General features: G+C 42.2%; 1 protein-coding gene across 1 annotated transcript in view; it reads right to left on the reverse strand.

The window, feature by feature from the left end:
- wipf2a (WAS/WASL interacting protein family, member 2a) overlaps positions 1-13,258 on the reverse strand; it is a 30,639-nt gene extending 17,381 nt beyond the window's left edge. The window contains exon 1 of the mRNA XM_034188001.1: positions 12,847-13,258. The gene's annotated coding sequence lies outside the window, so the exon portion shown is untranslated. The remainder of the gene's footprint in view (positions 1-12,846) is intronic.
- Between the last annotated feature and the right edge of the window lie 1,667 nt (positions 13,259-14,925).

A 14,925-nucleotide genomic window follows, 5' to 3' on the forward strand; every position in this document is an offset into this window, starting at 1 on the left:
ATGAACCAAACATTTATTTATTTATTTATGTCACTCTGCTTTGTGATTTTTTTTTTTTTGATTGGGTAGATAAAAAAAAAAAAAAAAAAAAAAAAAAAAAAACATGCTGGCTGGCAGACAGACAATTTAACATTATTAGTCATCATCAGGTTTCAACGTGAAGAAACCAATCTCACTCCACCCATTTGGACAAAGGCCCACAAACGGGCAAAAACATGAAACCACCAGGATTTGTGACAGCTGGAACATTTTCCTGCTCACATGCACACAGTACTAAAGAGGAAGAAGAGCCAGACACTACAGAGCTTCGTTATGAGCCTTTCCAATGGAAGCAAAAACCAGTTTTACGAAAGCATCCCCGGTGGAGTGGCACAGTCGCTGTACGAGGTCCTGAGACACGAGACATGTCAGTGTAGCGTGCAGACGATGAGAGGAAGATCCTCACTCTGTTCACCACTGGTGGTGAGTGAGTGGGTGGGGTCAGGGCAGAGCCCGGGATGTTGCCGATCTTCAGGACCGGACCTGATGGGTGTGGCAGTGTTTCGGTCGATGTACGCACAGAGTGTACCGTTGTGCTGTGAAGCAACTTCAACTCCTACAAAGCAACATGTTTCTGCTGCATGTTGAGGATCCAGCAATCTTTCTTCAACATAGGATCTGTGCACAGTCACATTGGTTGGGGGGGACGCTTTTCCTTTGTCCATTCCATTTTCATAATGAAGTGGTGGGAAACTGAGCATCTCTCAAATGGTCTATGAATCAACACAGAAATGACACCCATTGGTAATACCACAAAACAACCTGAAATATCAATAAAAACCAGGCATGCACGCTGTAGGTGTCCACGTACTGTTTACCTTGTATTTTAAGACATTTGTTTGTGCAGCACATATCCCTCTGTGGTTTGCTTATGCATGTGCTCACACCAACCAACAGGATAATTAACATGATTATGGTTGAATTAAGCAAATATGCAGGTTGCATTCAGGACCTGAGCTCCATTGGACTGGTGTTTAACCCTATACAGTATCTTGAAGCGTATGACAATCTACGACTCTCCACTCTAACACAGTTTACATACTTCCTCAGCCAAGGCTCATACAGCGCATCACATCTACAAAGTATACCCAGCGCTTCACTTATTCCAGATTGTTGTTACAACTATCTTATTCCAAAAATAGAGTCAATTCATTTTCCCCTCAAAATTCTACTCACAACACCCCATAATGACAACATGAAAAGGTTTATTTATTTATTTAGCAAATGTATCAAAAATAACAAATAGCATGTATGTCGCTTAAGAATTCACACCCTTTACTCAATACTTTGTTGATGCACTTTTGGCGGCAATTAGAGCCTCCAGTATTCTTGAATATGATGCCACAAGCTTGGTGCACTTATCTTTGGGCAGTTTGGTCCATTCCTCTTTGCAGCACCTCTCAAGCTCCATCAGGTTGGATGGGGAGTGTCGGTGCACAGACATTTTCAGATCTGTCCAGAGATGTTCAATCGGATTCAGGTCGGGGCTCTCGCTGGGCCACTCAAGGACATTCACAGAGTTGCCCTGAAGTCACTCCTTTGATATCTTGGCTGTGTGTTTAGGGTCATTGTCCTGCTGAAAGATGAACCGTCGCCCCAGTCTGAGGTCAAGAGCGCTGTGAAGCAGGTTATTATCCAGGATGTCTCTGTACATTTCTGCATTCATCTTTCCATCAATCCTGACTCGTCTCCCAGTTCCCCACAAAACATCCCCACAGCATGATGCTGCCACCACCATGCTTCACTGTAGGGATGGTGCCTGGTTTCCTGCAAACATGATGCCAAAGAGTTCAATCTTTGTCTCGTCAGACCAGAGAATTTTGTTTCTCCTGGTCTGAGAGTCCTTCAGGTGCCTTTTGTCAAACTCCAGGTGGGCTGCCATGTGCCCTTTACTAAGGAGTGGCTTCCATCTGGACACTCTACCATACAGGCCTGATTGGTAGATTGCTGCAGAGATGGTTGTCCTTCTGGAAGGTTGTCCTCTCTCCACAGAGGAATGCTGGAGCTCTGACAGAGCGACCATCGGGTTCTTGGTCACCTCCCTGACTAAGGTCCTTCTCCCCTGATCCCTCAGTTTAGACGGGCGGCCAGCTCTAGGAAGAGTTCTGGTGGATCTGAACTTCTTCCATTTACAGATGATGGATGCCACTGTGCTCATTGGGACCTTCAAAGCAGCAGAAATGTTTCTGTACCCTTCCCCAGATTTGTGCCTCCAAATAAAATAACAAAAATGTTCTAAAATGTTCTATAAAAATGTGGAAGAAGTGCAGCAGTGTGCTTAGAGTAACTGTCACACAGCCCTATCTAGCCTACTTCACCCTTTCCTACATTTTACACAGACTATGCAAAATGAAGGGGAAGGATGAAGTGGTAGGGCACATGGAGAGAATTGGCCTGAAATATCTTGTCTAAAGATACAAACCAGTTACATGGACTCAAACCCCAGACCATATTCTGGTAGTCTAATTCTGATCCCACAGAGCCACCTGGTATGTATTATTACCTTCACTAACTTTGAAATATAGAGGGTGAATATGTGGTGATGGGGGTGTAGATTTGGTGGTGGTGGTGGGGCATATCTAGAAATTAAGGACATAATTTTAAGCCAAACCTGGAGAACTGAAATTAATACAGATGCATAAATCTCTCCTAAAGTGTAGCTGAGCCTATCTCCACTTTAGAGGACTTCAACCTCAATAAATATTGTTTCAATGAAACAGTTTGACTCGATTGAAATGAAAGAGCAGCAAGACAAAAAGTGAAGAAGAAACAAGTAAACCTTGTGCCTGTGTGTAACAGAGAGTGCTTCACATTTGTGTTGGTCACTGGATCTCCCCAAACCAGTTGGCTGTGTGGACTCAGCGGATCGCACAGGCTGTGCTCCTCACCCCACCCTAATCTCTGCCGCTCCATTCCTCAGGTCTCTGCTGAAGTGTCAGGGCAGGTTTTCAATGAGGAAAAACTAAAGGAATCTCACCGAGCAAGCTCGCCAGTGAGTGAGTGACGTAGCAGAAAAACAGAGGTACAAACTCTCAGACCTTTTCACCGTTGGTTTAAAGCCTTTTCAAGCCACTGCTAAGTAAGTTCATGTCTGTTTGAAGAAGTCAGACAATCTCATCTGTGCAAATGTCTTTTTAAAGGGCACAACATGACATGTATTTCAAAAACAGAAGAAGAATGATGACATCCAAGCAGCGGGAACAAATTTAAACTTAATATATTGACCAACGTAATTACTGACAGTTATTATTCTGTCGGTCAGTGAACAGATTCAGCTCTGGAGTTTCTAACAGAAATTTAGACTGCGACTAATAATTACTTTTACCATTAATCTGTAGACTAACATTTCACCAAATGGCAAATAAATGGGAAATGGACTGGATTTACATAGCGCTTTTCCATCTGCATCAGACGCTCAAAGTGCTTTGATGGCTGACTGACATCACGACATGGATGCCACGCTTCCCAGCATGCAGAATAAATACACCAATTACACTGCCCGTTATAACGAACATGAATTTGTTTGAGCTGGGGATTTCCCTGAACATCAAACTGAGCACTGATGGATATATACTTTAAGGAGTATCAGCCAGAGAGAGCAGGAATCAAGGATGGCAGCAAGTCTATTTGGATATGAAATAATTGAGATGCGGTGTGCACGGGCTGAAACAAGGCTGACAGTTTGTGCTCACTCTCAAAGCAGCCTAGTGGACGCGGTAACGTGCAACATAGCATCCAGGTCTAACAGGCCCGTCACACCTGGACGATTTAGCCAGTGTGTGCTGGCATATGAAAAATACACTGAATACACTGGCTAACATCTTAATGTTATGGGTAAGTTCTGGGTAAGTTAAGAGCATGTTGATATACACTCAACAAAAATATAAACGCAACACTTTTGGTTTTGCTCCCATTTTGTATGAGATGAACTCAAAGATCTAAAACTTTTTCCACATACACAATATCACCATTTCCCTCAAATATTGTTCACAAACCAGTCTAAATCTGTGATAGTGAGCACTTCTCCTTTGCTGAGATAATCCATCCCACCTCACAGGTGTGCCATATCAAGATGCTGATTAGACACCATGATTAGTGCACAGGTGTGCCTTAGACTGTCCACAATAAAAGGCCACTCTGAAAGGTGCAGTTTTGTTTTATTGGGGGGGATACCAGTCAGTATCTGGTGTGACCACCATTTGCCTCATGCAGTGCAACACATCTCCTTCGCATAGAGTTGATCAGGTTGTCAGTTGTGGCCTGTGGAATGTTGGTCCACTCCTCTTCAATGGCTGTGCGAAGTTGCTGTATATTGGCAGGAACTGGTACACGCTGTCGTATACGTCGGTCCAGAGCAGCCCAAACATGCTCAATGGGTGACATGTCTGGTGAGTATGCCGGCCATGCAAGAACTGGGACATTTTCAGCTTCCAAGAATTGTGTACAGATCCTTGCAACATGGGGCCATGCATTATCCTGCTGCAACATGAGGTGATGTTCTTGGATGGCACAACAATGGGCCTCAGGATCTCGTCACGGTATCTCTGTGCATTCAAAATGCCATCAATAAAATGCACCTGTGTTCTTCGTCCATAACAGACGCCTGCCCATACCATAACCCCACCGCCACCATGGGCCACTCGATCCACAACATTGACATCAGAAAACCGCTCATCCACACGACGCCACACACACTGTCTGCCATCTGCCCTGAACAGTGTGAACCGGGATTCATCCATGAAGAGAACACCTCTCCAACGTGCCAAACGCCAGCGAATGTGAGCATTTGCCCACTCAAGTCGGTTACGATGACGAACTGGAGTCAGGTCGAGACGCCGATGAGGACGACGAGCATGCAGATGAGCTTCCCTGAGACAGTTTCTGACAGTCTGTGGAGGAATTCTTTGGTTATGCAAACCGATTGTTTCAGCAGCTGTCCGAGTGGCTGGTCTCAGACGATCTTTGAGGTGAACATGCTGGATGTGGAGGTCCTGGGCTGGTGTGGTTACACGTGGTCTGCGGTTGTGAGGCTGGTTGGATGTACTGCCAAATTCTCTGAAACGCCTTTGGAGACGGCTTATGGCAGAGAAATTAACATTCAATACACGAGCAACAGCTCTGGTTGACATTCCTGCTGTCAGCATGCCAATTGCACGCTCCCTCAAAACTTGCGACATCTGTGGCATTGTGCTGTGTGATAAAACTGCACCTTTCAGAGTGGCCTTTTATTGTGGGCAGTCTAAGGCACACCTGTGCACTAATCATGGTGTCTAATCAGCATCTTGATATGGCACACCTGTGAGGTGGGATGGATTATCTGAGCAAAGGAGAAGTGCTCACTATCACAGATTTAGACTGATTTGTGAACAATATTTGAGGGAAATGGTGATATTGTGTATGTGGAAAAAGTTTTAGATCTTTGAGTTCATCTCATACAAAATGGGAGCAAAACCAAAAGTGTTGCGTTTATATTTTTGTTGAGTATATATTGGAATACGGCAAGTATGTAGAAAAATTTTGGGCATGCACAATATTGTTGACGCATGCCAGTGTATGGCTCATACGTGGACATAAGTTGTAGGCAAGTTATGTGATTGTTTACACATTTCTTGTAAGTTACTCCAGTGACGTGTGGTGAGGTTCATGGCTGGCGAGGCACTGATTTCATCATAATCAGATATGCAAACATATAATCGAGTAGCTTATTCACTGTTGGATTGGCAGCAGTTAACGGGTTACGTATAACCAGTTTAAACTACAAATAGCCCTGTATCCTGTGAGTGCAAGGCCCGGGCCGGAACGTAGGGTTTTATTAAGTCAGCCAGGTAGGAAGGTGCCAGTCCATGAAAAATTGTATAAACTAGTAGGAGAACTTTAAAATCTGCTCTCAAAGAAACAGGCAGCCAGTGAAGAGACGCCAGAAGGGATGTAATGTGGTCAAATTTCCTGCTTCATGTCAAAACCGTGGCAGCAGCATTCTGAACAAGTTGGAGACCCCTGGACTGCGGTAATCCTGAAAATAGGACATTACAATAATCCAGTCTAGAAGAAACAAAAGCATGAATCAGGGTGTCAGCATCAGCCATAGACGGGGATGGGGTGAATCTTCGCTATATTTTGCAGATGGAAGAAAGCAGTCCTTGTGATGTCCCTGATGTGGAGGTCAAAAGACAAGACAAATTACCCCAAGATTCCTCACTATGTCCATATGATGTACAACATAGGAACCCAAGCAAAGCCCTAGCCAATCAAATTTATGCCGATGCCTCGCTGGACCAAGAACCATCATTTCAGTCTTATCAGAGTTCAAAAGTAGGAAGTTACTAGGCATCCAACTTCTCACTGATGCAAGGCAATCTTCTAAAGATTTTATTTTACTGAGATTACCAGCATGTACAATTGAGTATCATCGGCACAGCAATGAAAGACAATCCCAAAACGCCGCAGTATATGCCCAAGGGATGCTACATACAGGGAAAATAGCAGAGGGCCCAAAACTGATCCCTGTGGAACCCCAAACTTTATATCACTAAGAGTACAAGTAGGGTTGTTTTACAAAACACAATAAGAGTGACTGGTCAGGTATGACTTCAACCACGCAAGGGCACTTCCAGTAATCCCAAAATAATTAATAAAATTAAAATTACAGTTTGGCCTCCATGTGGAGGAGAGAGGCTGTGCGAAAGCGTGCGCGCACTCAATGACGTGCTTGTCAACATCTACGTGCACTGCCTACCACACTAAAGGGTTCCGCTGGCAGAGTAAATGCAAACCAATGCTAGAATTTACCGTTCCGACCCATACCGCTCGGAGTAAACAGGGCTGTCACCATACGCTGGCTAAACTGTCATGCTGTGACAGCTGCAAAACGTATTTGATGTAGGCCTATCCAGCGTATTCTCCAAATTTTTCAACAAGTCGGCATACGATGGCTAAATCGTCAAGGTGTGACAGGGCACCTAACACTGTACAGAGAAAAAATTAACCTGAGATATGAAGACGAGTTCCCCTGACAGGAGATGCACTGACATTCCGAGGGGCTCAGACTAAATAATAATAAAATAAATAAAGATCAGCTGAGGTGTGTGTGGTTCATTATGGTTAAAAATTAGCTAACTCAGATCTGGGAATGTGTGCTGGTGCTGCATGTCACTGCATCCACCACACCACAGAACTATCTTGAACCCTGAATGGCAACCACCCAGACAAACCATGGTCCATCTCCACCTCTCAAATGTAATCATCTATTTCCAGCAGCCAGGTGAAACACAGGCGTGTCTTTGGATTACTCCAGTCACTGAAGTCCTTAACACTGAGGCACCTATACACTGGACCAGACCAGAGAGAAGCCCCACATGGCCAAAATATCACAATTGAGGATCAGTCATTAAGCCTCCCAAAGGAACCACTTGTTTGACACACCTTAGGTCACAGGTTAGCATTGTGCATGAAGATAATATGTTCACAGAATTGAGGTTCAGATTCCTGCTTATGGTCCTGAAACACCTTGATGATTTAGCCTGCGTATGCCGACATATGAGAAATACACCAAATACGCTGGCATACATCTAATAAGTTCTAGGTAAGTTTTGTATAAGTTGAGTGCATGTTGATGCACACTGGTATATGTCATAGTATGGCGAGTTAGTTGAAACATTTTGGGTATGCACAATATTTTTGACGCAAGCCAGCGTATGGCTCATACATCCCATATATGCGGGGCATAAGTTGTAGATAAGTTCTGTGATTGTTAACACACAATACTTGTAAGTTACTCATAAGCTGCAGTCCTCATGAGAACAGTTCAGACTGTTTCAAATATTAAAACCATACACACGGAGTAACTATGAAGTCTTAATCTGACCTGTACATTTCAGTCAGATTCATCATCACAGCCTGATGAAAAGTTAGCTACATAAGGCCTCTTGATTTTGGCAAATGACATCTGAAAATACTTTAGTTCCCTGTCATCGCTGAAGAAACAAAACATTTTAAAAGAAGTCCCTGTGCTTTGTGCATTTCTCAACCTGAACCAGAGAACACTGACACTTTGTGCCACAAGAAAATTAACTTAATTTAAAAGCTGAAAGAGTCACAGCGCCTCATTCATTCACATCAGCATTTATCACAGAGATCAGTCAACTCTTCAACAGTCTGCATTTCATGAAAATAAATCCCATGATCCATCAAGACAAAAATTAAATTAAATTTTTAAAAAAAGTTAAATTACTCTGTTTGGCCTCCATGTGAATGGGCGAGGCTGCGCAACAGCATACGCATGCTGGATGACGTGCATGTCAATATCTACATGCTCCACCTGCCAAAAAAAAAAAAAGAAAAGGTTCTGCTGGAGATGGAAAAGCCAGCCAAGCCAGACCATTCTGACCTGTACCATATCGTGCTGTACCAACGTGAACCGCTCAGTGGAAACGGGACTGTCGGCATACGCTGGCTAAATCGTCATGGTGTAACAGCTGCAGAACTTATCCGACATAGCCAGTGTATTTGCCAAATTTTTCATAATTTGCCATACAATATACTGGCTAAATCATCACGGTGTGACAAGCCTATTAAAGACACTTCTGACTACAGCTGGAAATCAAACACACAGATTTGTGTGGAGTAGAGGCCTGCTCTACAGACCGACAAAACTGGCAGCCTGTTGCTACAACTACACACATATCCTGACCTTGACGCTTAGAATCTGACTAATCCTTTCTGCCCAAGATCAAAGTGAATTGAAGACCAAAGTGGATCACGACTGACAAGGTTTGACCTCGTTAAGATGCTCACACTGTCTCTTCCCAAGTTTGTGTGTATTAAACAACCAGAATGTGCCAAACCGTTTGTCTTCTCAACCAAAAAAAACAAAACACCCACCCTAGAAAAGGTGTTTTAATAACTTCAGCAGTCATCTGAGAAACCTGATCTAAACAAACATTATGGGTTCAAACTAAACTAGAAAGGCCTCAGACAGCACAGGCCACTGCTGGAGCGAGAACAACCAGCCCCACGAACACCTCCACCAGCTAACAGGGGTTTGTTGGATAATAAAGCAGGCTGAGATTAAATTATGAACTCAGAGTGTCACAAGGCTATGGATCATTGTGATGTCATAAAGCTGGTTGTTGAACTATCAAGAAAGGGGTAAAAAGAAATGAAAGAAAATGAAGATTTTTGTACCAGATTGGGATCCACCTTCAAGCTCCAATTATGTTCAGACCAGGACACCTTCGTCTGTCATCCATCAATATCTGAATAGTTCAAGTGGTACATCAGCCTCATTCCAAAAGAAAAAATGTTTCTTTTAGGTTTTGTTTTTTAAGATAGTGTTAAGTATAAAAAAAAGGAACAGCTCTCATTCTTTCTTCCAACTCTGAAGGTCATCACGGTGGTTTGTTCATTAAGAAGAAAAAGTCTTGAAGGAAAAAAAACAACAACAAAAAAACAGAAGCGATTCTCTGCTGGTGATGGGTGATTTCAAGACAACTACAGGCACTGACAGTAACCATTTAGAAAATGTCTCAATGCTACTTGACTTTATAAGAAGTTGGGGGCTATGGGATGTTGGATCCTGGTTCCACCATCTTGAGAGGTGCTGCTGGACAGGGTACTCTGATACCAAAGACCCATCCTGTTTTAATGGGAAGATGCTGGAGACTCCTGTAGAACTGCAGGATCTTAAAAAAAAAAAAAGTGCTGAGTTTGTGAACTCTGATCACAGACATGTAGTTTCTTCAAGGATTCACAAACTTCCAGCTGCTTGTATCCCAGACTTAACATGGCTACTAGACATCAAGATCACCGTTAGCAGGAGTTTCCCAATAAGTCACTACACATCACATAGCTGGCCTGTAGACAGGCAGTGTGATCTCTATGGCTTGAAGCCAGTGTCTCCAACTTCCTCCTAGTGAATTCTCATCTTCATAAGGAATGCACTGGGTGCTTTTGCAGGTGAAGAAAAGTTCCAGAGCTTCTTTTTACAGATGACGCTGTGATCTCTCTGGAATGACTCGAGGCTTTGACCACAGCACTTCAGAAGCTGAGTGAGGAAGCGGACCATCTGGGGCTGCAATTGTCCTGGATCAAACAAATATCAATGCTTTCCATGACATCCTGAACTCCCCAATGGAATTGCATCTTTATGTGGGGAAAGAGCTGCGACTGCTGAGGGACACACGTATCTCAACTGTGGCATTCATGTACGTGGAAGCTCAGCCTGTGAAGTCAAGAGATGTCTAGAAAGAGCTCCTGAGGTCACTGGAGGTGTTTGGTGATACCAATATCTTGAAGGAAAACAAAACATCCAAGTCTTCAGGGTTCTGGTGTAATCAGGTGTATTGTATGGTGGCAAAATCTGGATGCTAAACGGTTTGATAAGGCAATGACTGGAGGCCTTTGATACCATGTCTCTTCAGAGAATTCCTGAAGACCACTGCAATAGATTTCTGTAATCACAGTGAGTGTTGTAAGCACAATAACATCTGATTTGGTGCATTTCCCCATTGTACACATGTCCCTGAATAGTCTCTCAACATCTCACAAATATTTAAGTGGTGGTCTTGTGAAAAACAGCGTATAAAAATAAGATGCTACACTAACAGGCTGAAATCTCCTAGCTTCTTGTATCCTGGGCTTCTCCCACATTGCACTCACTGGAACAGCATGCAGCACTACCCCGAGTGGAGCAGACATGCAAATGCCTGTTCACCCCTAAAAATTGCTCTGCCCTGGCCCCTACCTCTACTGCGTATGCGTCATTTCAGAGCTCAGCAGCTCGTCTGAAACAGAGTCTCTTCACCCAAAGCAATCAAATGAATTAATGGGATTATTAAACATTAGATGACAAAGTAAAACCTCTTAAATCATTCTAAAGGCAGTTTTAAGCAGAAATGAAGTGATACTCTAACGCTTAGAAATGACCAACGCGCAGTGAACGCATCAGCTAGCAGTTCATGTAGCTGTGGCGCTCTGATCGCTTCCTCCGTCTTTTATGAAATAATGCTGAATTTATGTGGAAATTGTTGTACAAAAGTTTCAGATATCTGTCGTTGAGAAAGATGACAACTAAGGCAGACTGAAGCAGAAACAAGGCGATAACTGGTGAACAGCGGCTAATGACGCATGCACAGTGAAGGCAGGGTGGACCGATTTCGGGGGGACCGTTCGGTCTGCGACACCGGTGTTCTGCAACTTTTAGATGTGTCACTGTTTCAACACACCTGAGTCAATTAATGAGGTCATTAGCAGCACTCTGGAGAACTTGACTGCATACTGAGGTGGTAATTCAGCCATTTGATTCAGGTGTGTTGGACCAGGGACACAACTAAAAGGTGCAGGACACCGGTCCTCGAGGACTGCAGCTGAAGACCCCTGGCATATAGGCACAAAGTCGCCAGAATAGTCCTTTTGACTTCCTTCGAGAATTCAATGGTCTTCGAAGCAACAGAACGTTGGTCGAAATTGAGCATTTCTTATCTTTTTAGCACAACAATCAAAGCAAAAGTCACAAACAGAGGATTAGATGATGCAATATAAAAAAAAGACTTAGGGGACTCATGTAGATGAATTTGGCAGCATTCAAACTCATTCCATATTTGTCCCCATGCTCACGAAATCTTGGCACGAATATTTCAGTTGGGACAGATTTCACACGACAGGTATCTGAAGCTTTTGTACAACAATGATTTCCACAGCAGCATGCCTGAGACTGACTCTCTGAGTCTGACTCTCTACACCCAAAGCGATCAAAGGGAATAATGTAATTATTAACCATCAGATGACCAAGTATAACCTCGTAAATCATTCTAAAGTCAGTTTTAAGCAGAATAAAGGACATTTTAAGCAGAAACAAGGCAATAATTGGTGAATCACTGCTGATGCTCCAAAATGACGTAGGCGTAGCAGCACGTCAGACTCAGACATGCTGCTGTCACACTCTAATCGTCCCCCTGTAGTAGCCAATAAACCAGCCAGTATATTGCACACCGTTTTCTGTTTTACTTTCACTTTTGATATTCTGTGTGCTTCTTACCCTGTGTGCTGGTACACAATGCTGCCGGAACCTCAATTTCCCTGAGGGAGTCTACCCAAGGGATCAATAAAAGTTCTATCTAATCTTTATTATGAAATAATGCTGAATTCATGTGTAAATGATTGTTGTACAACAGCTTCAGAAATCTGTCACTAAGATAGATGATGACTGAAGTGCAGTTGGAGTGCTGACGCTCCAAAATGACGCATGCACAGTGAAGGCAGGGTGGACAAATTTTTAGGGGGGACCGTTCGATTGGTTAACACCGAGTGTAAAGTGTAACAGTCCTGGTACAGCAAAAAGGTTTTAGCAGAAATATTGTGATGGATGATGCAGCATAAACTATTATTTTTTTTGCAAAGGATCACATTTGATCACATGAAATGCTCTTCTTATTATCCACTTCAGGTGGTGTACATCTTAAGAAACACTTTATTTTCATAGAATTCAGGATAGTGTATTTTTACACATACTGGTAATCAACGATAAATATTAAAAGATATGACATAAGAACTTACAAAGTATATACATTTTGACAGAAATCTAATCCCGTAGCGTTCTCGGGTGTGTCAGGTTTGTCACAAATCAACCCACCGACTCCTGACATCAACACAAACTTTAACTCAGAAGAACGTGGACTAAAGCAAAAACAGCTCGTGTGGATTAGTGAGGACAGAGCATAATAAATAAATTCTGAGCAAAGCTCTCCCAGGTCAAAATCCTTTGGACTTAATCAAGATCTGGACTAAAAGTCTCAGGTTTGGTCCACTTACCCAGACTCAGAATCCTGGTTCGAGTCTCCAAAACGACATAAAGTGCAGCTTGTGTCAATCCCTGGCAGCAGCACTTAGCCAGAAGCAGTGAAAGCAGTGAACTCTGTAAGACGATGCAATTTAACACCACAAACAAACAAAAAAGCCTCTCTGAAGTTAGCCGGCTAAAGTTAGCTTATGTCGACGTTTGGCTAAAGCTAGCTGTGGTTAGCTTTTTACTGTCAGCGCAGTCCAGCTGCATGCAAACGGCTACAACAACACTTAACTAAGATAACGCAGCACATTAGTTTTACTTAATTAAAAACAACAAAAAAAAGTTTAGCCACACTCGGCTAACAGAGCCATAACTCCCCGCTGCCTTCTCCGAAACACGGAAATAACGAAGTCAGTCAGATCCTCCACACAAAATGGAGGCAGCAGCCAGTGCTGCGTTCACGTGCTGTTGTACATTCAAATTATATTACATTATAGTATTATATTATATCATATCATATCATATCATATTATATCATATCATATCATATCATATCATATTATATTATATCATATCATATCATATTATATTATATTATATTATATCATATCATATCATATCATATCATATTATATTATATTATATCATATTATATTATATTATATTATATTATATTATATTATATTATATAAGCCAAATCAAAGCCCCCACTCTCAAATTTGGACCATAATATTGTCCAGCTGATCCCGCTCTATAAGACCGCTCTCAAAAGGAGTAAGCCACAAACAAAAACAGTGACTTTATGGGACAGAGACAATATGGAGACGCTTAAAGGATCTTTTCTCTGCACTAACTGGGAAATATTCCATGAAATGGAAATAAATGAAGCCACCGAAACAATAACAGATTACATTAAATTTTGTGTAGACAGTGTTATGAGTAAGAAAGAAGTTACAGTGTATCCAAACAATAAGCCGTATATAGCTAAACAGGTGAAAGAGTGTATTAACAGGAAAAAAAATAGCATTTAAGAACAAAGACAGAATGAGTGTGAAACAGTACAAAGAGAACTTAATACATTGCTGAAAAAGGCCAGGATACTACACAGGGAACCTATTGAGAAGAACTTTAGAGAATCAGACATTAAAAGGCTGTGGGATAACATCAAGACAATAACAAACATGAACCCAGCTAAAAAGACACTTGCAACAAATGATGATCAAGGAAAAGCAAACGAGCTAAATGACTTCTTTTTGAGGTTTGAAATATAAGATTTTTCTGATGATTGTAAGAATATTTTGGAAAACCTTCCTGTTGACCAAAATACCAGGATTGCAATCGACCCATGGAGAGTTCAATCAATCTTTAAGAAGGTGTCTACAAAAAAAATCCACCGGTCCAGACGGCATCTCTGCAATGCTTATAAAAGCATGTGCAGAAGAATTGGCCCCTGCTTGGTGTCCTGTCTTCCAGCAGTCTGTAGACCTTCATACTGTACCAACCCTCTGGAAAAGATCCATTATTGTTCCAACTGCCAAAAAATCATGCTCATCTGGAAACAATGACTATAGGCCAATAGCTTTAACATCTGTTGTAAGCAAGTGCTTCGAAAAGATTATGCTATCTTTCCTCAAGGCAGATGTTAATCCTGTACTTGACCCACTCCAATTTGCTTTTTAACTAATAGATTACAAGAAGTCAGAGTTAACCGAGCTCTTTCGGTACTCAAATCATCAAGCACAGGTGCACCACAAGGCTGTGTCAGTTCTCCTGTTCTCTTCACTCTTTATACTAATAACTGTACAAATAACTACTGTAATAACTTTGTTTTTAAATTTTCTGATGACACAGCCATTTTGAGCCTACTGCACAAAGATTCAAGTCCAACAAAGTACTTCTCTGAAGTGAAACACTTTGTGCAGTGGTGTGATGACAACCACTTGGTTTTAAATGTTAATAAAACCAAGGAAATGATTCTGGATCAAAGGACTGTTGGGGACCATACTCCTGTGGTCATACATGGTACTCCAGCTTATACAAGTACTTGGGGCTGCACATAGACAATACTCTCAGCTGGACTGTATATGTGGACAGTTTGTGCTCTC

Source organism: Thalassophryne amazonica, chromosome 15 (genome assembly GCF_902500255.1).
Source record: "Thalassophryne amazonica chromosome 15, fThaAma1.1, whole genome shotgun sequence".
Classification (NCBI taxonomy): domain Eukaryota; kingdom Metazoa; phylum Chordata; class Actinopteri; order Batrachoidiformes; family Batrachoididae; genus Thalassophryne; species Thalassophryne amazonica.